The sequence below is a fragment of the Rhinopithecus roxellana genome, chromosome 1 (assembly GCF_007565055.1).
Source record: "Rhinopithecus roxellana isolate Shanxi Qingling chromosome 1, ASM756505v1, whole genome shotgun sequence".
Classification (NCBI taxonomy): Eukaryota; Metazoa; Chordata; class Mammalia; order Primates; family Cercopithecidae; genus Rhinopithecus; species Rhinopithecus roxellana.
In genome coordinates, this window is record NC_044549.1 from 194,922,537 (window position 1) to 194,950,521 (window position 27,985).

The 27,985-nt window shown below is 38.9% G+C and overlaps 1 protein-coding gene and 1 pseudogene across 8 annotated transcripts in view; both read right to left on the reverse strand.

Moving 5' to 3' along the window:
• ULK4 (unc-51 like kinase 4) overlaps positions 1 to 27,985 on the reverse strand; it is a 703,273-nt gene that overhangs the window by 153,971 nt on the left and 521,317 nt on the right. The gene's annotated exons all lie outside the window — the stretch shown is intronic.
• LOC115899071 lies at positions 976 to 1,566 on the reverse strand (annotated as a pseudogene).

Consider the following 27,985-nt stretch of genomic DNA (forward strand, 5'->3'; position numbering starts at 1 on the left):
TTGAGTACTGTTCCATGACATAGATGTACCATAGTTTAACTAACTCACCCATTAAGAAAATGTGAGTTGTTCCCAATTTGGAGCTATTCCAGATAAAACGACTGCGAACATTTGCACAAGTTTTTGTGTGAACATCAGCTTTCATTCCTCTGGGATAAATGCCCGAGAGTACAATGGCTGGGCTGTATGGGAGATTCATATTTAGTTCTTTAAGAAACTGTCAAACTGTTTTCTAAGGCAGCTGTAGCGTTTTACCATTTTACATTCCTAGCATCAATGTACAAAAGATCCAGTTTCTCAGCATCTCCACTAGCACTTAGCGTTTGTTTGTTTGTTTGTTTGTTTGTTTGTTTTGCCACTCTGATAGATAGGTGGTGGTATCTCATTGTAGTTTAAATTCACATTTCCCTAATGGCAGCTGATAGGGAACATCTTATCACCTATTCATGACTTTTGCCCTTTGTTAACTGGATGTTTGATTCTTTATTCTTGATATTTGAAAGTTCTTTAAATATTCTAGATACACCTTTCTTAGATATATGGTTTTACAAATATTTTCTCCCAGTCTGTAGCTTGCCTTTTCATCCATTTTACTGAGTCTTTTGAAGAGAAAAAAAGTTAATTTTGATGAAGTCCAATTACTGGTTTTAGTTCTTAGCAATTGCGCTTGTGGTGGCAAGTACAAAAAACTCTTTGCCAAAACACATGTCCTGAAGACTTTCTGCTATATTTTTTCTAAAGGTTTTATAGTTTTATATTTTACACTTAATTCACTTAATTTTGGGTTAATTTTTATATAAAATATGAGGTGTAGGTAAAGGATTTTAGTGTTGTTTAGTTTTGCCACTGGGTATCCAATTGCTCCAGCACCATTCTTGAAAAGGCTATTGTTGTCCTATGATATTGCATGTTTAATGAACTGGCAACAAGAGAAAGTTGGTCTAAGAAAAGCAGAGGAACTTTGTCTCATAAGAATTAGAACCAAGGGGCTCCATAATCATCTGACATCAGTTCCATGTTGTATCTATGATGGTTAGAAATGTACATGACAGGAACTCTAGGAATCTTATGGATTCTTCTTTTAGGGTCTCTGGTCAACCATGGCCACAATGTGACACTTAATGCTGAGTTATTCTCTGTTTTAGGCAGTCTTCTGTGTAGGTTCCTCTGTGTGTGCATGGTAACTTTTCAAATCTTGGATCCTTGATGATCCTTGGAGTCACTCAATACTTCTGCCCCGATTTCTCAATTTCAGCCATTATACAATCAGTTATACAAGGGATACACTTGGCATACAGACTGTCCATCACTGACTGCACTAAGTCCAGTTTGGCTTTAATGGAAAAGTTGATAAAGTTGGTATTGACAAGGATGTGGTAAGGTGGGCCTAGCTGTGTGATATATTGGAAAAATAAATGGAACGGTGTTGAGAAACTTCTCCTTTAGCACACTAGGATCTTTTTCTTTCTTCTTAGGTTTTAATCTACCTTTTCTTTAAGCCTTTGATCTGAGACTAAGCATTCACTTCATGATTGCATACGTCCTTGTTTTCTTTCACTTCTCCATGGTCACGTCATACTTGTGTTTCTTCTGGAATCTATTAATTGTTAGTATACAGAAATGCACTTGATTTTTTACTGAGGTATAATTGATATACAAAAACTTGCACATATTTAATGTATGCATTTTGATGAATTTTGTTTATTGATCTTGTATCCTGAAACCTTGTTGAACTCACTTATTAATTCTAGGAGTCTTTTTGAAGATTCTTCGGCATTTACTACATAGATAATCGTGTTACCTGGAAATACAGATAGGCTTATTTCTTCCTTTCCAATGGGTATTCCTTTTCTTTCTTTCCGTACCCTACTACACTGGCTAGAACCACCACAAAGATGTTAAATGAGATTAGTGTGAGTAGACACTCTTGCCTTGTACCCAATCTTAGGGAGAAAGGATTTAGTAATTCACTATTAAGTATCATGCTAGCTGTAAATTTTTCATAGATGCCCTTTACCAGGTTGAGAAGATTCCCCCTCTAATCCTAGTTTGATAACTTTTTGCCATGAATAAATGCTGGTGGTTTTGTCAATTACTTTTCCTGTATCAATCCATATGATCATGTAATATTTAATATTTAACCTGTTTATATGGTAAAATACATTAATTGATGTTTCAATGTTGAACAAGCCTTGCACATCTGGAATAACTCCTACTCTGCTCATTCTCTTTATACATGGATGTATTCGATTTGTTAATATTTTGCTGAGGAGTTTTATATCTAAGTTTACAAGAGATACTGATTGTAAGTCTTTTTTGGAGAGGACTTTCTTTGTCTTAGTTTAGTATCAGGGTAATATCATCCCCATAAAATGAGTTGGGAAATGTCCCCTCTTCTATTTATGTCTGTAATCCCAGCACTTTGGGAGGCCAAGGCAGGCAGATCATCTGAGGTCAGGAGTTCGAGACCAGCCTGACCAACATGGAGAAACACCATCTCTACTGAAAAGACAAAATTAGCCAGGCGTGGTGGCACATGCCTGTAATCCCAGCTACTCGGGAGGCTGAGGCGGGAGAATCACATGAACTTGGGAGGCAGAGGTTGTGGTGAGCCGAGATCATGCCACTGCACTCCAGCCTGGGCAACAAGAGTGAAAACTGAGTCTCAAAAAAGAGAAAGAAATTATATAAAATTGATATTTAATTCTTCTTTAACTGTTTGGTAAAATTTTCCAGTGAAATCATCTGGGCCCAGAGATTGCTTTTTAGGAGTATTAAATTATAAATTCAATTTCTTTAATGATTATAGGACTATTCAAGTGTTCATGTTGGTTGAGTTCTGGCAGTTTTGGAAGAATTGGCTCATTTCTTCCAAGTTACAGAATTTATGAACATAAAATTGTTCACAGCTTTCCCTTATTATTCTTTAAATGGCTGATATACACTGACACCTCTTGTTTCATCCCTTATATTGATAATTTCTGTCCTCTCTCCTCTTTGTCAGTTGGATAGAGGTTTTTCAATTTTACTGATTCTTTTTCAGGGTCAGCTTTTTGTTTCACTGATTTCTCTGTATTGTTTTCCTGTTTCAGTTTCATTGACTTCTGGCTTGATCTTTATAATTCCTTCCCTTTAGCTTGTTTTGAGTTAGCTTTGCTACTCTTCCAGTTTATGGAGGTGAGAACTTAGATGACTGATTTAAAATCTTTCCCTTTTTCACCTTTTGTCTATAAGCTTTTGGTTTTTTCTCTCAGGACTGCTTTTAGCTGTAGTCTACATATTTGGATGTTTTCATTTTCATTCAGTTCTATGCATTTAAAAAGCTTCTTGTGTGACTTCCTCTTGGACCCATGAGTTATTAGTGTGTTTACTTTTTAAACACTGGAAATTTTCCTATTGTCCTTCTCTTACTGATTTCTAGTTTGATTCCATTGTTATCAGAGAACAATGCTCTATATTATTTCAATTCTTTTACTATTTCTTGAAGTTTCTTTTATGACCTAGGATACAGTCTATTAGTGGTACGTGTTCCATGGGCACCGGAAAAAAATGTGCATTCTGTTGTAGTGTGAAGTGCTCTCTCTATATCAATTATATCCTGTTGGTTGAGTGTATTGTTCAATTTTTCTATATTCTTGATTTGTCTAGTTGTTCTATTAATTCGTAAGTGGGAAAGCTCCAACTATCATTGTTGACTTGTCTATTTATCTTTTTAGCCCTATCATTTTTTTTTACTTCATGTATTTTGAGGTCTTGTGGTTTGGAACGAATACATTTAAATTAGTTATGTCATTTCAGTGGCTAGATCTTTTAATCATTAGGTAATGTCCCTCTCTGCCTCTGGTAATTTTCCCTGAAGTTGACTTTATCTGATATTAATATAACCACTCCTGCTTTTAAAAATATTTACATGATATACATTTTTCTTCCTTTTACTTTCACCGGCCTATATCATTATATTTGAGGTTTCTTGTAGACAGCATGCTGTTGGATCATGTTTTGTTACTCTGCTATGGTTTGAATGCGCTCCCCAAAAAGCATATGTAGGAAATTTAATCTGCAGTGCAACAGTGTTGGGAGGTGGAACCTTTAAGAGGTGAGTAAGCCATGAGGGTTCCACCCTCATAAATGGTTTAATTCTGCCACAAAGGGAGTAGAGTCATTATCACAGGATTAGGTTCCTTATAAAAGGACAACTTTGGGCTACCTCCTGCATATGTGCATGTGCTCATGCTCTCTCTGTTGCCCTCTTTGCACTTCCTTCATGTGATGCCTTCTGGCATATTATGACACAGCAAGAAGCCCTTGACAGATGCCAGCCGCCTGATTCAGACTTCCAAGCCTTCAGAACTGTGAGTCAATACATTTCTGTTCATTATAAATTGCTTAGCCTCTGGTATTATGTTATAGCAGCACAAAATGGACTAAGAACTCTAATCATCTATATTTTTAAAAAATGATTTCAACTTTTATTTTAAATTCAGGGGGTAGATGTGCAGGTTTGTTACCTGGGTATACTGCATGATGCCAAGGTTTGGGGTATAATTGATTCCGTCACCCAGGTACTGAGTATAGTATTCAATAGTTTTCCAACCCTTGCCACCCTCTCTTTCTCTCCCATCTAGTAGTCCCCAGTGTCTTTTTTTGCCATCTTTATATCCATGAATACCCAGTGGTTAGCTCCAAGTTATAAGTGAGAACATGAGGCATTTGGTTTTTGTCCCTGTGTTAATTGACTTAGGATAATGGCCTCCAACTCCATCCATGTTGCTGCAAAGGACATAATTTCATTCCTTTTTATGGATGTGTAGTATTTTATGCTGTATATGTATCACATTTTCTTTATCCAATCCACTGGTGATGGGCACCTATGTTGATTCCATGTCTTTGCTATTGTGAATAGTGCTGCAATGAACGTACAAGTGCATGTGTCTTTTTGGTAGAACAATTTGTTTTCATTTGGATATGTATCCAGTAATGGGATTGCTGAGTCAAATGGTAATTCTGCTTTAAGTTGAGAATTCTCCAAATGGCTTTCCATAGACTGAACTAATTTACATTACCACCAACAGTGTATAAGCATCCTCTTCTCTCCACAGTCTCACCAGCGTCTGTTTTTTAACTTTTTAATAACAGCTATTCTGAATGGTGAGAGATGGTATCTCATTGTGGTTTTAATTTGCTGATCTCTGATGACTCATTATGTGGAGCACTTTTTCATATGCTTGCTGGCTACTCGTATGTCTTGTTTTAAGGAATGTCTGTTCAAGTCTTCTGTCCATTTTTTAATGAGTTTTTTTTTGTTTTGTTTTTTGCTTTTTCAATTGTTTAAGTTCTTTATAGATTCTGGATATTAGACCTTCATCAGATACGTAGCATGCAAATATTTTCTCCCATTCTCTAGGTTGTCTGTTTCTTTTGCTGTACAGAAGCGCTTTAGTTTAATTAGGTCCTGTTTGTCAATTTTTGTGTGTGTTGCAATTGCTTTTGAGGATGTAGTCCTAATTATTTTCCAGGGCCTATGTCCAGAGGGGTGTTTCCTAGGCTTTCTTCTAGGATTCTTACAGTTTGAGGTCCTACATTTAAATCTTTCATCCATTTTCAGTTAATTTTTGTATATAGTGAAAGACAGGGGTCAAGTTTCATTCTTTTGCATATGGCTAGCCAGCTATTCCAGCACCATTTATTAAACAGGGAGTCCTTTTCCTGTTGCTTATTTTTGTTGACTTTGTTGAAGATCAGGTGGCTGTAGGTGTGCAGCTTTACTTCTGGGTTCTGTATTCTGTTTCATTGGTCTATGTGTCTGTTTCTCTAACAGTACCATGCTGTTTTGGTTACTGCAACACTATAGTATAGTTTGAAGTTGGTTAATGTGATACTTCCAGCTTTGTTCTTTTTGCTTAGAATTGCTTTAGCTATTTGAGCTCTTTTTGGTTCTATACAAACTTTAGAATGGCTTTTTCTAGTTCTGTGAAAAATGTCAGTAGCTTGACAGGAATAGCGTTGAATCTGAAAATTGCTTGGGCAGTTATCTCTGTCCTATAATTGGTGCATTTAGACCATTTACATTTAAGGCAAATACTGGGGAACTAGGGCTTAAGTCTAACGTGCAATTTTATTATTTGTCTTCTGTTTCCTGTTTCTCATTCTGCTCATTCTCTTTTTTCTACCTTCCTGTGGGTTACTTGAACATTCTATTTTTCCAGTCATCATGATTAAATTTATTTTACTCCCTGATTTATTATTAGTTTCCCAGGGCTACCATAGCAAAGTACCACTAACTGGGTGTCATACACAATAGAAATTTACTGTCAAGTAGTCCTGGATGATAGAAGTCTGAAATCAATCTTCCTCAGAAACCCATAGGTGAATCCTTCTTTGCTTCTTCCTAGCTTCTAGTAATTTACTGGCAATTTTTGGTATTCCCTAGCTTGCAGTTGCATAATTTCAATATCTTCCCTCATCATTTCATGGCGTTCTTGCGTGCCCGTGTCTTTACCTGGCCATATTCTTATAAGAACACCAGTCACACTGGATTTGGGGCCTACCCTTCTCAACTCTGCCTTTATCTCAACTAGTTACATCTGGAAAGACACCAGTTCCAAATAAGGTCACATTCTGAGGTACTGGGGGCTACAACTTCAAAATTATCTTTTGTCTGTGTGTGGAGGGCACAATTCAACCCATTACACTTCCTATCATCTTTGCTTCTTCTGTGCTCAGCTGTTTTCTTTATTTCCTTGGTCTTTCTGCATCTTGCTGTTAGGCTTTCCCAAATGTCTTGTGGTCTTTGGTTTTCTTTATGACTGGAAGATTGGGTAGATTATTACAGGCAGCTGGCTTGAACTTCCTATTTGTCTGTGCCTGTTTCTTTAAGGAGTTTCCCCGTTTGCCCACCCCATTTGCATTCTGTGTTTCCCTCAAACTCCCCAATGCTTCTCCCCTAGGCCAACCCCCATGTTAGAAATCACCTCAGATAGACAGTTCACCCTCTCTACAGTGCAGTCCCACAAAGCAGAGCAACATGTATTAGGAGAGGGGCCTGACTGACCTGTTTTGAATGTTAACCTTCAATTAGGCTGGTAGATGCCTAGGGCCTCTACCAATGTTCTACCTCACTCTGAGGTTATAGATCTTCTGCAGCTGTTCCTACCTTCTGCTTAGTTTTATCCTGTATACGTTCTGGGTGATAGGTTTCACCACCATTTCAATTCAGTTCCATCTGCTTTCTATCATCTAGTAATTGCACAACATTTCGTTTCCATTATCAAAACTTTTTCTGTTCTCCCAGCCCTGTAAGATACATTTAATCCTTCTCTATTTTCAAGAATTCAGATACTTGTTGAGATTGAAACCAGCTTCTGTTTCAATTTATTCTAATACGTCTTTATTTTTTAGTTCAAATAACTGGAGGATGTTTATCATAATATTTTAAATGGCAGTTTATTTCCCGGATCCTTGTAGATCTGAAAATGTCTTTGTTTTTTTGTTTTGTTTTGCCACAAAAAATAAATATTGTGCAGATATAACATCTTTCTATTTTCCCTGGCACAACAGGTAAGGGTATACCCAACTTCCTGAAACAACAAACTAGCATAAGAATGCATGAAGCAATGGTTCTTAAGACAGTAGACATAAGACAACGAAGAACAGTGGTCCCTAAGAGATGGGACACAAATAGGGTGAGAGGTCTCCTGTGGTCCCAGATTAGAGACTTGAGAGAGTTTCCAGGCCTATGTAAAGGAAGGACAACAGAGGTGGATCCAAGTGGATTCCTTAAGATGAGGAGACAGAGTAAAAAGTCCTGCAAGACCAAGAAGCTAGAGTTGATAGGACAAAGTAACAGAGACAACAAAGCAGGCCGAGGCTCATTCAGGAAGAAACAGATAACCGGGATAGCACATTATCCATTAGAGAAAATAAATTTATGGCTAAAAACCATCCTACAAAAGAACAACAACAACAACAACAACAACAACAACAACAAACATACTCAAGAGCCAGATGACTTTACTGGTGAATTCTACCAAACATTTAAGGAAAAATAATACAAATTCTACCATCTTCCACAAAACTAAGAAAAAGGGAACACTTCTGAACTCTTTCTCTGAGGTCAGTACTACCTTGATACCCAAACCAAAGATATTACAAAAAACAACAACAAAAACCCACTAGAGGCCAATATCCCTTAAGAATATACATGCCAAAACCCTCAACAAAATAGTAGCAAACCAAATCAGCAATATGTGAAAAGTATTATAGACCATTACCAAGTGGGATTTATCCTAGGAATTCAAAATTAGTTTAACATGTGAAAATCTATCAATGTTATATGCAACAGCAATAGAATAAAGAACAAAAACTACATGACCCTCTCAATAGTCACACAAGAAGCATTTCACAGAATTAACTATTAAAACCATTCAACAAATTAGGAACAGAAGGTAACTGTCTTAACTGATAAAGGACATCTATGAAAAACTTATTGCTAACGTACTTACTGGCAAAAGAGTGAACTCCCTTCCCCTAAGATCATGAACAAAGAGAGATGTCCACTCTTCCCATATTCATCATTATAATGGAGGCTCTAGCTAGAAAAATAAAAAGCACCGAAAAAGAAGTAAAACTCTACTTGCAGAAGATATAATCTTATACATAGAAAATCCTAAGGAACCCTTTAAAGAACTTTTAGGACAAATAAACAAGTTCATCAAGGTGGCAGGGTATGAGATCGATATACAAAAATCAATTGTATTTCTACACACTAACAATTAATAACCTAAAGTTGAAATTAAGAAAATAATTTCATTTGTAATAGCGTTAAAACGAATGGCATATTTAGGAATAAAGGCAGCAAAAAATATATACTGAAAAGTACAAAACATTGTAAAAACATTTTGAAAAATTAGGCTGGGTGCGGTGGCTCACTCCTGTAATCTCAGCACTTTGGGAGGCCAAGGCAGGGCGGATCATGAGATCAGGAGATTGAGACCATCCTGGCTAACACGTCTCTACTAAAAATACAAAAAATTAGCTGGGCGTGGTGGCGGCGCCTGTAGTCCTAGCTACTCGGGAGGCTGTGGTAGGAGAATGGCGTGAACCCAGGAGGCGGAGCTTGCAGTGAGCCAAGATCATGCCACTGCACTCCAGCCTAGGTGACAGAGTGAGACTCCATCTTAAAAAAAAAAAAAAAAAAAAATTAAAGACAGTCTACATAAATGAGAAAATTTTCCATGTTCATGGATCAGAAGACTGAACACTGTTAAGATGACAACACACTCAAAACTGATCTATAGATTCGAAGCATTCTCTATCAAAATTATAGTTGTCTTGTTTGGCAGAAATTGTTAAGTTGATACTAAAATTCATATGGAAATGCCAGGAACCAAGAATAGCCAAAATAACATTACAAAGGACGAGCATGGTTGGAGGATTCCTACTTCCTAATTTTAAAATTTACTACAAAGCAACAGTAATCCAACAAATGTGGTACTGGCATAAGATAGATCTAGAGACCAATGAAATAGAATTAGGAGCCCAGACAAACCTTTACATATACGTCAATTAGTTTTAACAACGGTGCCAAGACAACTCAATAGGGGGAAAATAGTATTCTCTACAAATGGTGCTGAGACAACTGGACATACAAAAAAATGAAATTGGACCCCACACCACACCATATATAAAAATTAACTTAAGATGGATCAAAACTTAATTAAGAGCTAAATGTGGCTGGGCGCTCTAGTCCCAGCACTTTGGGAGGCAAAGGCAGGTGGATTGCTTGAGCCCAGGAGTTTGACAACAGCCTGGGGAACGTAGCGAAACCCCATCTCTACAAAAAATACAAAAATTAGCCAGACATGGTGGCACACACTTATAGTCCCAACTTCTCAGGAGGCTGAGGTGAGAGGATGGATTGAGTCCAGGAGGCAGAGGTTGCAGTGAGTGGAGATCACGCCACTGCACTCTAGAATGGGTAACAGAGCAAGACTCCATCTCAAAAATAAATAAATAAATAAATAAATGTATAAAACATATAGATAACACAGGAGCAAGTCTTGTGAACTTAGGTTAGACAACAGTTTCTTATGTATGATGCTAATAGCACAAGCAACAAAAGGAAAAAATAGATAAACTAGACTTCATCAAAATCTAAAACTGATTTGCTATAAAGGATATAACCAAGAAAGTAAAAAGACAACCCACAAGAGAAATATTTTATAAATCTGATACCTAATAAAGGACTTGTATATACATGAGATATAGTATTTCTTACAACTCACTAATTTAAAAAATGATCCGATTTTTTAAAGAGCAAAAGATTTTAACAGATATTTCTCCAAAGAAGATATGAAAATAGACAATAAGAACAGGAAAAGATGCTCAATATCATTAGCCATCAAGAAAATGCAAATTAACGGCTGGGCACAGTGGCTCACACCTGTAATCCCAGCAGTCTGGGAGGCCGAGGCGGGCAGATCACCTGAGGTCAGGAGTTTGAGACCAGCCTGGTCAACACGGTGAAACCTCATCTCTACTAAAAATACAAAAATTAGCTGGGCATGGTGGCACGCACCTGTAGTCCCAGCTACTTGGGAGGCTGAGTCAGAAGAATTGTTTGAACCTGGGAGGCGGAGGTTGCAGTGAGCAGAGATCATGCTACTGTACTCCAGCCTGGGTGACAGAGCAAGACCCAGTCTCAAAAAAAAAGAAAAGAAAAGAAAATGCAAATTAAAACCACCATGGGATATCACTTCATACTCCATAGAAGGACTACAATCAAAAACACAGACAGTATCAAGCAGTTGGTGAGTATGTGGAGAAACTGAAACCCTCATATACTGCTAGTGGAAATGTTAATGGTGCAGGCACTCTGGAGAACAGTCTGGCAGTTCCTTTAAAGGTTAGACATAGATTTACCATATGACCCAGATCCCAGGTATATACTGAACAAAAGAAAGTCTATGTTTACATAGCGATTTGTACGCAAATGTTCATAGCAATGTTATTCATAATAGCCAAAAAGTGAAAACAACTGAAATGTCCATCAACCGATGAATGGATACACAAATGCGATACACTCATATAATGGAATATTATTTAGGGATAACAAGGAATGAAGCATTGATCCATGCAACAAACATGAATGAATCCTGAAAACATAAAGCTAAGAGAACAAAAAAATCAAATTATATATTTCCATATATATGAAATACCCAAAAAAGGCCAATTTATAGAAACAGAAAGTAAATTAGTGATTGACTAGAGTTGTAGAGGGGAGGGAATGGGGAATGACTTTTAATGAGTACGAGGTTGCTGTTGGGGATGATGAAAATATTCTGGAATTAAATAATGGTTGCACAATATACAAAAATATTGAATTATGTACTTTTGAGAGGTTAATTTTATGGTATGTGAATTACTGTGCGATAAAACTGTTGTTTTAAAAAAGATGCTAATTGTACACGAAGTCTTCAAGAAAACTGAAAAGGAAGAAATACTTCCTAATTCATTCTCTGAGTTCAATATTATCCTGATACCCAAACTAGACAGTCACTTACCACCAGGGACAGGGAAAAATGAAACAAAACTAGACAAAGACAGCATAAGTAAATGCCATTCTTCCAAGTGTCTTTGTCTCTACATGGCTGTCTTCTCAAAATGACACCAGTCATATAGGATTAGGGACCCACCATACCCCAGTGTAACCTCATCTTAACTAACTATATCTGCAAGAACACTGTTTACAAATAAGGATATTCTAGAGGAGTGGAGGTTAGGACTTCAACATATCTTTTCCAAAGGACACAAGTTAACCCATAACAATGTACCCCAAATCACAAGATCATCTCAATAGAAAAAGTATTTGACAATATCCAACACCTATTTACAATGTGAACTAGGGGTGGAAGGGAACTTCTTGTAAACCAAAAACAAAATCCTAAGGTCCCCCAAACATCTGAATAGTCTTCTCCTCAGCCAGGGCACTCTATAACTGAACCTGAAAGATTGGTTCAGGGAAGTGGGGGGGTCTAGACATGCCTTGTTATACCCTTCAGCGTTAACATCAACACATACCTTTGGTCTGATAAGAAACATTTACAATCTATTCTCTGTGAAGTCTGCTACTTAGAGGCTTTATCTGCATGATAAAACCTTGTTCTCCACAACCTCTTATCATAACCCAGACATTCCTTTTTTTTTTTTTTTTCATTTTGAGACAGAGTCTCACTCTGTCACTCAGGCTGGAGTGCAGTGGCGCTATCTCGGCTCACTGCAACCTCTGCCTCCCGGGTTCAAGCGATTCTCCTGCCTCAGCCTCCTGAGTAGCTGGGATTACAGGGATTACAGGTGCCACTGCGCCCATCTAATTTTTGTATTTTTAGTAGAGACAGGGTTTCACCATGTTGGCCAGGCTGGTCTCAAACTTCTGACCTCAGGTGATTCACCTGCCTTGGCCTCCCCAAGCGCTGGGATTACAGGCATGAGCCACCATGCCTGGCAAACTTTCTATTGATAATAACTCTTTCAACCAATTGCCAATCAGAAAAATTTTAGATCTAGCTATAATCTGGAAGCCTTCCCCACTCCCCTTTTCCTGGACATTCCTCAAACTGATAAAGGTTGTGTAGGAGACTGAACGCTTTCCCCTGAGATTACAAAGACAGACAGGATGTCTCCTCTCACCACTGTTTGGAAAATTCTGGCCAATGCAATCAGCACACCCACTACCTGACGCTCCACCAGATGCATCCAGATTGGAAAAGTAGTAGTACAGTAACTTTACTTGAGTAAGTCTGATCCTGTATGTAGAAAATCAGATGTGGCCGGGCGCAGGTGGCTCACGCCTGTAGTCCCAGCACTTTGGGAGGCCGAGGCGGGCGGATCACCTGAGGTCGGGAGTTCGAGACCAGCCTGACCAACATGGAGAAACCCCGTCTCTACTAAAAATACAAAATTAGCCGGGTGTGGTGGCACATGCCTATAATCCCAGCTACTAGGGAGGCTGAGGCAGGAGAATCGCTTGAACCCGGGTGGCGGAGGTTGCAATGAGCCGAGATTGTGCCATTGCACTCCAGCCTGGGCAAAAAGAGTGAAACTCCATCTCAAAAACAAAACAAAAAACAAAAATCAGATGTAATTAACAAACAAGGTACTAGAGTCCATGAGTGAGTTTAACAAAGTTGCAGGGGCCAGGCGCGGTGGCTCAAGCCTGTAATCCCAGCACTTTGGGAGGCCGAGATGGGCGGATCACAAGGTCAGGAGATCGAGACCACCCTGGCTAATATGGTGAAACCCCGTCTCTACTAAAGAATACAAAAAACTAGCCAGGCGAGGTGGTGGGCGCCTGTAGTCCCAGCTACTTGGGAGGCGGAGGCAGGAGAATGGCGTAAACCCGGGAGGCAGAGCTTGCAGTGAGCTGAGATCCGGCCACTGCACTCCAGCCTGGGCGACAGAGCCAGACTCCGTCTCAAAAAAAAAAAAAAAAAAATCAATTGTGATTTTCATGTAAGTAGCAATCAGAAATTGAAATTAAAACAATACCGGTATAATACCATAAAAAAATGGGAAATGCTTAGGGATAAATCTGACACAGGATGAAGGACATATATATGAAAAATACAAAATATTGCTGAAAGTAAAAAGGATTTAAATAAATGGAAAGCTATACCGTGTTCATGAGTCAGATAACTTGATATTGTTCCCAATATTTTCCCCAAATTACTTTATAGATTCAACCCAATCTCAATACCAAATCTCACAAGTTTTTTCTGTCAAACCTAACTTTATTACAAGCATTCTTATTAGCCACCTCAAATGCTTTATTTGGAGAGATGATATATAAAAGAATACACACATACAACTTGGAAATACTTCATAGTAAACTTATATTTGAATTTTAAAACCTGTTCTACAACAGATTAAAATCACAGTTGTGTTGTATTTACTTCCTGTTATCCAATCTACACAATATAATGCATTTCAAAATCTTTCACATTTTATATTCTATTTTAAAAATAATGCCTGGTGCAGTGCTTTGTCAAAAAGTATATGAAAATATTTATTTTCAGAAAAGATATTAACTAGCCAAGAAAGAAAAAAATAATCACTTAATTCTACCTTTTTTATACTACCAAAAAGCACTTGAAGAAGAGACTCGTCCATGTTGTTAGGACATCTTTAACAAAAGATTTCCCATTAGGCCATCAATACTGTTCCGCTTCACTTTCATATATCACTCCTGCCCAAACTCAGCTGAAGAGGCAGCAGAAAATATCATTAAGCTGATGAATGGTGGTAATTCCAGATGACACAGCTCAAGGAAACACTATTTGCCCAGGGCCTTGACCTGTCCCCTTTCTCTTCAGAAGGATACTTGGTCTCCTTCGATCCCAGGTACACCATATTTTTAAATGTGGGAATTTAGAAGGCAGAAAACCTGCCACCATTTTCTTTTTTTTTACTAATTTAGTTTTAAGTCTACATATCACAGAATAGAGTACCAGGGTGTTAAAAAAGAAACGTAAAAACAAGTTGAAAATGACAGATAGGTAAGCTCAACCTTGCCTTCTGGGCCTCCTGCACTGCCCTAATTAACTTTCCTAAGGCTCTTTCCACGTATATTATGAACAGACAGTTTCATGTCAATAACGAAAGAAGTGGAAAGCATCACTCATTTAAAAAGTCATAACCATCAATACAGGAGATTTAAATAATTCTACTGAAGCAACGAAGTTTCAGAAACCACAGAGGATAAATGTGTTAACAGTGAATGCTAGGATGCTGAGTTCTGTGGAAAAGCTCTGGCCTGATCATGTCTTTTCTGCTCTCCCTACTTTAGACATTCAGGTGGATTCTGCCACCACTGGATGAGTGACATGCGTTTGAGACAGCCACCCAAGAAGGAACCAATGCTCTACTATGCTCCATTGGGCTCCTACAATCCATTTCCCCATCTCACCAGGACCCACCTCTGCCCCTTGCACATTAAGCCTAAACACTGGCCTTCCCTCACTCCTCTAAATTTACGAGGCATGGTGCCGCTCAGGGTATTTGCATCTGCAATCTCCTCTGCCTGGGTGTTCACTGTCTATTTTCAGAAGGGTGCCTCCACATAAACTTGACTCAGTTGAAAGGTCACCTCCCAAGAGAGTTCTTCCCTGGCCTCCTAATACAAAGATCCTCATCTTATTCCCACTCTGCCTCTCCCACCACCAAAGCCATTCTGCAATGCAGGAGCACCTCTTCCTTTTCACTATTCCGACCACCCGTCACTCCTAGAAATGACCCTTCCATTCATTTGTCTCAGCCCATGGAAGCTGACTCTCCGCCTGTCTTGTGTACCTGGTAGACCGCAGCCAGCAAATGATGTGCCAAATTAAGCGTGCTGATGAAAACACCCCAATGGCAAGTGATCCGGAGCCAAAGAACAGTGAGAAAAGAAATACCCTCAAGTAATGCAAATAATGTGAATTTTTATATGTCAAACATTATTGTTCCAATGATTTTCATAAAGTAACTCCCCTCTAGGAAAAAATGTGGCTTTATGATCTTTATAAAATCACACTGAAAAGTCACACATTTCTATGAAAATGACCATTCTGATACCGCAGTAACAATAGGAACACTGTGTTGAACACATAAATAAAAGGATGTGGTTCTAGGACAAGAGCTTCAAGACCTGACAGAGGAGATGTAAACTGGTAGGCCCTGGGACAAATTTGTCACCACAGACTTGTTTTACTTGGTCTCGCATATTTTAAAGATTTAATATCGGTTTCCAACATTTAAAAATTGGAATATTTCACATAAAAACTCATATTTCCTATATTTTTTCTGTAAAATCAGAAGTGATCACCACAGGTCCTCATTACTTTGTGGCAAGTGCTGAGCAGAGCTTAGCCTGGCAGGGACTCTCCCAGGTCCCCGCCCTCCCAATTTCTTCATACCTAGAATGACGCCCTCATGTAACAAAAGGCCTCTTTCAAGCATTTGATTTTTCAACTGCTATACCCCTCAAAACAAAACTACTTGCTTCTAGTGGCTCTTCCCTTTGAATACTTTACAACAGAAAAATGGTCAAATTTCCAGAGTGACATAGGTAATACTTAGTGATACTACAGAAGTTTACTATAGTGCTGGAAGAAAAAAGAAAAGGAGAAAAGAGATCCACAATAAAATTATTAGGAAACAGAGCCTAGTAAGGAACTAGGGATGCCTGTGGGAAAGAAAGGGCTGCAACACTGGGCCTGAAATGCCCCATGTGAAACAGGGAAACACGTGACCAATGTACCTACTTTAATTACCCAGGAGGAAACGGAGGGAGAAAGGGGGACCCAAGTTTGTCCAAACGAGACAGCATTTGGGCATGAAAGAGACTAGAGTTAGAATAAGGAATTAAAGCATTTGCTTAGCTGAAAGTGCACTAAAATGTACATGTGATAGGAACATTACCAAAAGGACGCCATGGTTACAGTCCTTGAGGAGCACCAGGTGAAGACATGGAATGCATTAGAGCTAACGGGAGGCTACTGGGGCCAAGGAGTGACCACCTGGAAACCCACTCTCTTCTGCCTCTATGCACGTGAGAGACAGTAAAGAGTGAAGGGTATGTTGATGCACTGAATCATTCTGTTCTGCACAGCACTTGTTCCAGGAGAAACTCCAGAGACATCAGACTTAGATGTGATTCTGGAAGGGAGAAAAAGCTTTCTACTAGTAACTGAGCTAAGATAAGGATGTTAGGGGTCTAGTAAGGAGAGATCATCAGTGAAACTGTCAGGGAAGAGAGCCTGGTAAAGGAATGGGAATATGTCTAGAAGCTCAGGAACGACACGGTGACAAAACATAGCTGAAACACCTGAAAGAGGGAGGAAAATGCGACTCAGGTAGCTTCCTGAGGAGAGGTATGGGGTTAGAGGAGGCTGTGACTAGGCATGAAGAGCTCACAAAAGGCCAGGGTTAGCCTAGTGTAGGGGAAAACACATCTCTGAGCAGTAAGGCTCTCCCTGGGAGAGCTCCAAGAAGGCAGATAACTGACTGTACTTAATGCAGACAGGCTGACTCTGCAAACCCTGGGTGCCTGTTACTTTTTGAGGTACACAGAGGCTCCTCCCATCTAGGCAGCAGGAAGGACAGAAAAGGCAGGTGAGCACACATGCAGTTCTTTTAAGAGCTGATACCAGAAGTGACACATATCACTTCTGTTCGCTTCTCACTGGCTTGACTTTGGTCAGTCATATGGTCACGTCAAGGCAAAAGGGAGGCTGGGAAATGTAGTTTTTATTCTGGCTATTGAAAGAGCTAAAAACATACTAACTACTCTGGTATATTGTCTACTATTTATGTTAAAGCCACTTAAAAAACAGCAGGCGCAAAAAGATCACTCTGACTTTTGGGCTGTTTTTCAAAAGCAGGAGATGAAATTCCCATGCAAAAGATAACACATTCTTATCATTAAGGATGAGCAAGTTGAGGCTAAGGGAATTCTGTTCTAACAAGCCTTGTTAAAGTAACCCTTACCTTCCTAGTTACTTCCATACCCAATAATCTACCTTAGTCCATGCTCCTTTGCCTTACCACATTTTCACAACTACAAGTTGACTCTTGAACAACACAGGGTTAGGAGCACTAACCCTGTGCTCCTAACACAGTCCAAAATCTGCATATAACTTTTGACTTCCCCCAAACTTAACTACTAATAGCCTACTGTTGATTGGAGGCCTTACTGATAACAGTCAATTTATACATAGACTAGTACTGCATGTATCTTATACATTCATGACATACTTTTTTTCTTAATGGGGTGGGTATTTCTAGGCTACACAGTTTGCAAGTTTTTTCAAACTGTCTCAAATCTGCAAAAAGTTTGTAAAAGTCCACATATAAGTGGACCTGCACAGTTCATACCCGTGTTGTTCAAGGGTCAACTATACTACTCTTTGTCCAGTTCAGCATGTGAGTGACTGCTTTAACTATTTCTTCTGGTCTTCATTTCCTAATCTAGTCTTCATTTCCTTATGAGAACTCCCATGACATGTAAAAACCTATTCTAAAGAAATGTGTATGCTTTTAATCTATCTCATGTCAATTTAATTCTTGGGACCACTCAGGACCCTAAGAGCATGGAGGTAGAGTTTTGCAGTCCCTACAGTATTTATAGGAGAATGGATATTGATGGAGAACTTGAAGTTTCTGACAAATGCACCTACTACGAGTCAGGCATTGTCCTGATGCTAAAGGAACAGGTGGACTACACAGGTGAAGCCCCTCCCTCGTGGAGCTCTCACTCTAGAGTGGCTGGCAGACAGTGCATGAATGGGCACATTATAAAATGTCAGGCCATTTTACATAGAGTTGTTAGAAAAGAGTTCTTTGACAAATGTTCTTTGGACAGACAGCCGATGCAAGTGACGGAAAGAGTCATGTGAATGTTGGAGGAAACAGCCTTAAGAGGTTAGAACACCGAGTTCAAAAGTCCTGTGGCATTACTTTAGAATGCATCAGAAAGTAAGACGGATTGATAGATAAATGGACAAATGATAAAATAAATGTAGGAAACTGTTAAACAATGCAGGTGGGGCAATTATATATGTGCTTACTGTAAGCTGGTCAGTCTGAAATTCTTTCAGCTTTTCTGTTTGAAAACTTTCATAATAAAAATGTTGGGGAGAAAAAAAGCCCATTGACAGCAGTGTGCTTGGTGTTTCTAAGGACCAGCAGGGAGGCAGCATGACTCACTGAATGTGCAGAGAGAGGCTAGAAAACAAGGTCAGAGAGGAGAGTAGGATAACATGGAGCCTGCAAAAAGGTCAATCAGATCACCATCCTATGGCTCACACCACCACTGGCTCAGACACTCTCATGGAGGTATTATTTAGGCAACAGATTTATAAGAATGGAATTCAGGGGACAGGTCATGGCTAAAGATACAAATTTGGAAATCCTCAAAGCACAGACACCAGGGAAAGCAAGCAGCTGAATGACATCACCTGTGGTTAGAGGTGGTAACACCGCCCTGTAGCGGCGGTAACACTGCCCTGCAGTGGTGGCGGTGGAGCTCAGAAAGTTTCTCCTTAGGGAAACCTCACCATCACTTCTACCATCGGCACTCTGCAGAAAATCAGGACTACTTTACTCTGGGGTACTGCCTGATTTCTGCTCAGCTTCAGCTTCGCTGGAGAAAAGTGCTGGCATCACTGTGAAGGCACAGGGGCACGTGCTGGGCTGCTTGGTCTCTGGCATGCAATAACTGAGGAAGGGCGTAAGAGGGATGAAATGGCAGAGCTGTTCCTTATAGACTTCTGAAAATGCCCCTTTCCATCTCCTCCTGAGGCCAGGGGTGCTGTGGAGTTTCTGTGGGAAAGCCACTGCCCACCGCTGCTGTAACCCCTCACAGGGTGTTTTGGCACTGGGCTTCCTCCGCCCTGTGCCAAAGGCTTCCATATACCTCCTGTCTCCCAGAAGTAGGTTGAAATCTTAATCTGCCACTGACTTTCTTTTCCGCTTTCCCTTCATTAATGTCAGTTTATTCCTTTTTGAGTTCCTCTATTTTTCTCTAAAGAGGTCCTGTGAGAGACAGGAGATAAATGTAAGGAAAAAAAAGAGTAACAAAACGAGGGCTTTCTGCTCAAAATTTTCTTGGTTAGTCTCTCATATTTATTTTGTAGGATAATCTTTAATACACTTAAAAAAAAGGTTGGTGAGATTATAATTACTTAAAATTTCTATTTTAATTTTGGAAGAATTCATATTTTTAATGGTAGTCTTCCCACCACGTACCTGGCACATCTGTGATTTCATTTACATCATAGTTTACATCTTCAAATTTTTCCTATAGTTATCATGTACAAGTAATTATGACTTGTATTTTCTTGTTATCTTTATTTTTGGCCATTTTATAGGATGATTTCACACTTCTATGAAAGGGATTTTCCCCCATTTCCAGTTGTTTCTTTCTTTCTTTCCTTTCTTTCTTTCTTTTTTTTTTTTTTTTTTTTTTGAGATGGAGTCTCACTCTGTTGCCCAGGCTGGAGTGCAGTGGCACAATCTCGGCTCACTGCAACCTCCACTTCCTGGGTTCATGCGATTCTCCTGCCTTGGCCTCCCAAGCAACTGGGCCTACACAGGCACCCACTATCATGCCTGGCTAATTTTTATATTTTTAGTAGAGATACCACTTCACCATGTTGGCCAAGCTAGTCTCAAACTCCCGACCTCAGGTGATACGCCTGCCTTGGCCTCCCAAAATGCTGGGATTACAGGTGTGAGCCACCGTGCCCAGTCTGGTTCTTTCAATTTAATGTCAGTATTTAAAAAAAAAAAAAATCCGGCCAGATGCGGTGGCTTGCACCCATAATCTCAACACTTTGGGAAGCTGAGGCAGGCAAATCACTTGAGGTAAGGAGTTTGAGACCGACCTGGCCAACAAGGCGAGAGTCTGTCTCTACTAAAGATACAAAAATTAGTTGGGTGTGGTGGTGCATGGCTGTAGTCCCAGCTACTCAAGAGGCTGAGGCAGAAGAATCGCTTGAACCTGGGAGGCAGAGGTTGCAGTGAGCTGAGATCACACCACTGTACTCCAGCTTGGGAAACAAATAAGTGAGACTCCGTCTGAAAAAAAAGAAAGACACAAAAGAAAGGCTATTAATTTCTGTGTATTATATAATGCCTGCTTACTAAAATTTGCTGTTTAGGACCAACGAATTTTTTGTTGTAATTTCTTTTTTCTAGGTATAAAAATCTTATGAACTGCAAATAATGATTTCAGACTGCAGATTTATTTCTCTCATCTTACAGCATTACCTATATCATACCACCCCCACGCTCCCCATCACTGTTGACTAGTAGTGGCATTCTTCTTTTGCAATTTTAACGAAAATGCGTTTAGAGTTTCTTTATTTAAAATGTTTACTATTGACTTTAAGAAAATAACCTTCAACATGTTTGGGAGATTCATGCTATCTTAAATGGAGTTCTAAAAAACGAAGAATTGCTAGCTGAACTTTCTAGCATCAATAATTATAATCATGTTTTTGTTCGCCTTCAATTTCTTAAAATATTAGATGATGTTTTTCTAGTGCTTGAACTATTCCTGAATTCCAGAATCAAATCCTATTTGGTTACATTAAGTAACGTACTGCTGGATTTAATTTGCTTTTTTCGGGGGAAGGAATTTTCTTGCCTATATTCCTAAATGAAAGTTATCTTCAATTGTTCTGTGCTGTTTTAAAGTAGGTTATGGTATGAGACTTATTATAGCTTCATGAAAATGAACCAGGAAGCTTTAACTCTCTCTACACTCCAAATCATTTAGATAGCATAGGAGTTGTCTACTTCTTGAAAATTTTGAATGCACATATAAAACCATCTAAGCTTGACAAGATTCTATTTAAAGATCTTGTAGATGCAAAATATCAGATCACCATGATCCACTTGTTTGTTGTTTGTTTTTTCATATTAGAAGTTTTTTTTTTCTTTTGGTAAGAACTAACAGAATTCTGGTATTTACCCTTTAAACTGGCAGCCCTTCTAACTGCTTGTGAGAGAAATCTTAGCAGAAATAATAAAGAGAAAAATGTTTCCTCTTTCCCTGCAGCTATGGAAAAGCAGATTCTATTCTCTGTCATAAATCGTCCTTGAAAGTGTTATTTCTAATAAAGAAGTCTTGTAAGATACCTAGAAGGCAGAAAGGGTGATCATGTCCTGTGAAATCAACATTTATCTTTTAAAACATAAGAAATTCTGATTGGTTGTCTTACCTAACAATGTTTGCTTTGGTGATACGTATATTCACATCTTTGAATTGCTACAGGCTATAAATACTTGCAAAGTTTCTTTGTTGGATCTTTTCTTTTCTACCTGCTTGTGGTGAAATTACACCTTGCAGATTCCTATTCCTATTTAAATAGAGGTTGAGATGTTTAAATCATTAGATGATCACATTTTAAGAACTCTGAGGTTTGATATTTTTATCTATTCTGATGTCAATTTTGATAATTTATAGTTTTCTGTAAAATCATCTACTTCTCTATATTTCCACATTTAATGCCTTAACATTACACATATTCATATGCCTGTTTTTCCTTTCTCTTTCTTACCGCTATAGCCACAGTCCAAATTGAAAGTTTGTGATATGTCATTTTTACCTATCAAATGGACAAAAAATTTTTAAGACTCAGGAAATGCAGTGCTGCTGAAGATGTAGTAAAGCAGGTACATTTATACACTGTTTAATTAGAATATAAACTGTTAGAATCTTTTGAGAAGTTATATGGTAATTAGTACTTATAAAATAAAAATGTGTTTATATCTAATGATCTCACTTCTGGAGTTTATCTAATCAAAGGAAATTCAGAAGTACCACACAAAGATGTGTTTTGTACTACATTTATAATAGAAAATAACTAGAAACAATCTGAGTGGCCATCCATCAGACGACATTTGAATCAAATAAACCATGGTACATTCACACTATAAAATACCACGCTATTAAAAAGAATGAGATTGACATGTAAGTACAGACTTGGAAAAGATGTCCCTAATATTGAAATAAAAATAAAAGCAAGTTAAAAATATGTATACTATCTTGTTTATGGTCCTATTTTTAGAAATGAAAGCGAAAACCAAAGAAAGAAAATCACTGAGATAAGTGCTTGTGACAGTAAGCAGGGAAAAGGATGCAAGGACACATGCCAAATGTAAACATGGGTTACACTGGGGGTGGAGTCATGACAGAGGAAGACTTCAGTTTAATCACTGCTTGAATTGTTATAATATACTTATGGTACATTATAATATACTTATGGTACGTTTTCTAATTCAAATGTCTGATATAAATCTGTCTTTCCTACTCCTAAAATTTAAAAAAGGGAAAATTTGCTAGGCACCCTGTGTAATCGCCCTCATTTAGTGGTCAAATCCAAGACTTGCTACAACTAATAGAAAAGATGGGAAGGGCTCAGGCTGCCTTTAACAACTCTAATAATAGAGCATCATGGTTTCTATGACCATCAAATGAGGAATAACGAAACTTGAAAATTTGGCTTTTTGGTTATAAGATTCAAAAGTGTCTTGTGGAGGAGGGGCCAAGATGGTCGAATAGGAACAGCTGCAGTTGGAGGCTCCCACCAAGAAGAATGTAAACAGCAAGTGAACCCTGTACCAGCAACTGAGGTATACAGCTTCTCTCATGGGACTGACTAGGCGGTTGTCTTGACCCATGGGGAGTGAGGAAAAGCGAGGTGGTACAACAGCACACCTGGGAGGCACACAGGGCAAGGGAGCTCCCATCCCCAGCCAGAGAGGCAGTGAGTGATCATGCTACCCTGCCCGGGAAACCACGCTTTTTCCATGGATCTATGTGACCCACAGATCCTGTCATGAGCCCACACCACCAGGGCCTTGGTTCCCAAGCACAGAGTTGTGCAGATTCTCAGTGGCCACTTGGTTGGAGACAACCTAAGATTACACAGTTCTTGGGGGAAGGGGTGGTCATCACCACTGTGACTGCCTGTTGTCTCTGACAACTGAACTTCCTAGGTATTTTATTCACTTTGAAGCAATTGTGAATGGGAGTTCACTCATGATTTGGCTGTCTGTTTGTCTGTTATTGGTATATAGGAATGCTTGTGATTTTTGCACATTGATTTTGTATCCTGAGACTTTGCTGAAGTTGCTTATCAGCTTAAGGAGATTTTGGGCTGAGACAATGGGGTTTTCTAAACATACAATCATGTCATCTGCAAACAGGGACAATTTGACTTCTTCTTTTCCTAACTGAATACCCTTTATTTATTTCTCCTGCCTGATTGCCCTAACCAGAACTTCCAACACTATGTTGAATAGGAGTGGTGAGAGAGGGCATCCCTGTCTTGTGCCAGTTTTCAAAGGGAATGCTTCCAGTTTTTGCCCATTCAGTATGATACTGGCTGTGGATTTGTCATATACAGCTCTTATTATTTTGAGATACAACCCATCAATACTGAATTTATTGAGAGTTTTTAGCATGAAGGGCTGCTGAATTTTGTCAAAGAACTTTTTTGCATCTATTGAGATAATCATGTGGTTTTTGTCTTTGGTTCTGTTTATATGCTGGATTATGTTTATTGATTTGTGTAGGTTGAACCAGTCTTGCATCCCAGGGATTAAGCCCACTTGATCATGGTGGATAAGCTTTTTGATGTGCTGCTGGATTCGGTTTTGCCAGTATTTTATTGAGGATTTTTGCATTGATATTCATCAGGGATATTGGTCTAAAATTCTCTTTTTTGTAGTGTCTATGCCAGGCTTTGGTATCAGGATGATGTTGGCCTCATGAAATGAGTTAGGGAGGATTCCTTCTTTTTCTATTGACTGGAATAGTTTCAGAAGGAATGGTACCAGCTCCTCCTTGTACCTCTGGCAGAATTCGGCTGTGAATCTGTCTGGTCCTGGACTTTTTTTGGTTGGTAGCCTATTAATTATTGCCTCAATTTCAGAGCCTGCTTTGGTCTATTCAGCGATTCAACTTCTACCTGATTTAGTCTTGGGAGGGTGTATGTGTATGTGTTCAGGAATTTATCCATTTCTTCTAGATTTTCTAGTTTATTTGCATAGAGGTGTTTATAGTATTCTCTGATGATAGTTTGTACTTCTGTGGGGTCGGAGGTGATATCCCCTTTATCATTTTTTATTGCATCTATTTGATTCTTCTCTCTTTTCTTCTTTATTAGTCTTGCTAGTGGTCTATCAATTTTGTTGATCTTTTCAAGAAACCAGCTCCTGGACTCATTGATTTTTTTGAAGGGTTTTTTGTGTCTCTAGCTCCTTTGGTTCCGCTCTGATCTTAGTTATTTCTTGCCTTCTGCTAGCTTTTGAATGTGTTTGCTCTTGCTTCTCCAGTTCTTTTAATTGTGATGTTAGGGTGTCAATTTTAGATCTTTCCTGCTTTCTCTACTCATCTAACAAAGGGCTAATATCCAGAATCTACAAAGAACTCAAACAAATTTACAAGAAAAAAAGCAAACAATCCCATTAAAAAGTGAGCAAAGGATATGAACAGCCACTTCTCAAAAGAAGACATTTATGCAACCAACAGACATATGAAAAAATGCTTATCATCACTGGCCGTCAGAGAAATGCAAATCAAAATCACACCAGTTAGAATGGTGATCATTAAAAAGTCAGGAAACAACAGGTGCTGGAGAGGATGTGGAGAAATAGGAACACTTTTACACTGTTGGTGGGACTGTAAACTAGTTCAACCATTGTGGAAGACACTGTGGTGATTCCTCAAGGATCTTGAACTGGAAATACCATTTGACCCAGCCATCCCAGTACTGGGTATATACCCAAAGGATTATAAATCATGCTGCTATAAAGATACATGCACATGTATGTTTATTGCAGCACTATTCACAATAGCAAAGACTTGGAACCAACCCAAATGTCCATCAATGATAGACTGGATTAAGAAAATGTGGCACATATACACCATGGAATACTATGCAGCCATAAAAACTGGATGAGTTCATGTCCTTTGTAGGGACATGAATGAAACTGGAAACCATCATTCTCAGTAAACTATCGCAAGAACAAAAAACCAAACACCGCATGTTCTCACTCATAGGTGGGAATTGAATAATGAAAACACTTGGACACAGGGAGGGACACATCACACACCGGGGCCTGTCGTGGGGTGGGGGAAAAGGGGAGGGATAGCATTAGGAGATATAATTAATGTAAATGACGAGTTAATGGGTGCAGCATACCAACATGGCACATGTATATATATGTAACAAACCTGCACATTGTGCACATGTACCTTAGAACTTAAAGTATAATTAAAAAAAAAAAGAAATGTGACTAGTACAAAATGAGATGAGATGTACTGTAAATATTAAGTACACAATGGATTTTTTTTTTTTTTTGGAACAAAGTCTTGCTCAGTCACCCAGGCTGGAGTGTAGCAACATGATCTAGGCTCACTGTAGCCTCAATTTCCGAGGCTCAAGCCATCCTCCCATCTCATTTCAGCCTCCTGAGTAACTGGGACTACAGGTGCATACCACCACGAATAGCTAATTTTTTTTTTTTTTTTTTGTAGAGACAAAGTTTCACTGTGTTACCCAGTCTGCTCTCAAACTCCTGGACTCAAACAATCCTCCCATCTCAACCTCTCAGAGTGCTGGGATTACAGGTGTGAGCCACCATGCCCAGCCCACACTGGATTTTAGGGACTTAGTATGAAACTCATGGATAGGAAGAATCAATATCGTGAAAATGGCCATACTCCCCAAGGTTATTTATAGATTCAATGCCATCCCCATCAAGCTACCAATGACTTTCTTCACGGAATTGGAAAAAACTGCTTTAAAGTTCATATGGAACCAAAAAAGAGCCCGCATTGCCAAGACAATCCTAAGTCAAAAGGACAAAGCTGGAGGCGTCACGCTACCTGACTTCAAACTATACTACAAGGCTACAGTAACCAAAACAGCATGGTACTGGTACCAAAACAGAGATATAGACCAATGGAACAGAACAGAGTCCTCAGAAATAATACCGCACATCTACAGCCATCTGATCTTTGACAAACCTGAGAGAAACAAGAAATGGGGAAAGGATTCCCTATTTAATAAATGGTGCTGGGAAAATTGGCTAGCCATAAGTAGAAAGCTGAAACTGGATCCTTTCCTTACCCCTTATACGAAGATTAATTCAAGATGGATTAGAGACTTAAATGTTAGACCTAATACCATAAAAACCCTAGAAGAAAATCTAGGTAGTACCATTCAGGACATAGGCATGGGCAAGGACTTCATGTCTAAAACACCAAAAGCAACGGCAGCAAAAGCCATAATTGACAAATGGGATCTAATTAAACTAAAGAGCTTTTGCACAGCAAAAGAAACTACCATCAGAGTGAACAGGCAACCTACAGAATGGGAGAAAATTTTTGCAACCTACTCATCTGACAAAGGGCTAATATCCAGAATCTACAAAGAACTCAAACAAATATACGAGAAAAAAACAAACAACCCCATCAAAAAGTGGGGAAAGGATATGAACAGACATTTCTCAAAAGAAGATATTCATACAGCCAACAGACACATGAAAAAATGCTCATCATCACTGGCCATCAGAGAAATGCAAATCAAAACCACAATGAGATACCATCTCACACCAGTTAGAATGGCAATCATTAAGAAGTCAGGAAACAACAGGTGTTGGAGAGGATGTGGAGAAATAGGAACACTTTTACACTGTTGGTGGGATTGTCAACTAGTTCAACCATTATGGAAAACAGTATGGCAATTCCTCAAGGATCTAGAACTAGATGTACCATATGACCCAGCCATCCCACTACTGGGTATATACCCAAAGGATTATAAATTAGTCTACTACAAAGACACATGTACACGTATGTTTATTGCGGCACTATTCACAATAGCAAAGACTTGGAATCAACCCAAATGTCCATCAGTGACAGACTGGATTAAGAAAATGTGGCACATATACACCATGGAATACTATGCAGCCATAAAAAAGGATGAGTTTGCGTCCTTTGTAGGGACATGGATGCAGCTGGAAACCATCATTCTTAGCAAACTATCACAAGAAGAGAAAACCAAACACCGCATGTTCTCACTCATAGGTGGGAACTGAACAATGAGATCACTTGGACTCGGGAAGGGGAACATCACACACTGGGGTCTATCATGGGGAGGGGGGAGGGGGGAGGAGGGAGGGATTGCAATGTCAATGATCTCATTAAAATATTTTATATTGACTTCATGTTAAAATAATAATACTTTGGCTATATTAAGTCAAATAAAAATATTACTAAAATAAAAAAAGAAAAACAAACAAATAGAAAGCAATAACTACAGCATCAACAGGAAACTCCCCAAAAAAACCCCATCCAAAGGTCAGCAGCCTCAAAGATCAAAGCTAGATAATCTCACAAAGATAAGAATCATCAAAAAAAAAAAAAATGCTGAAA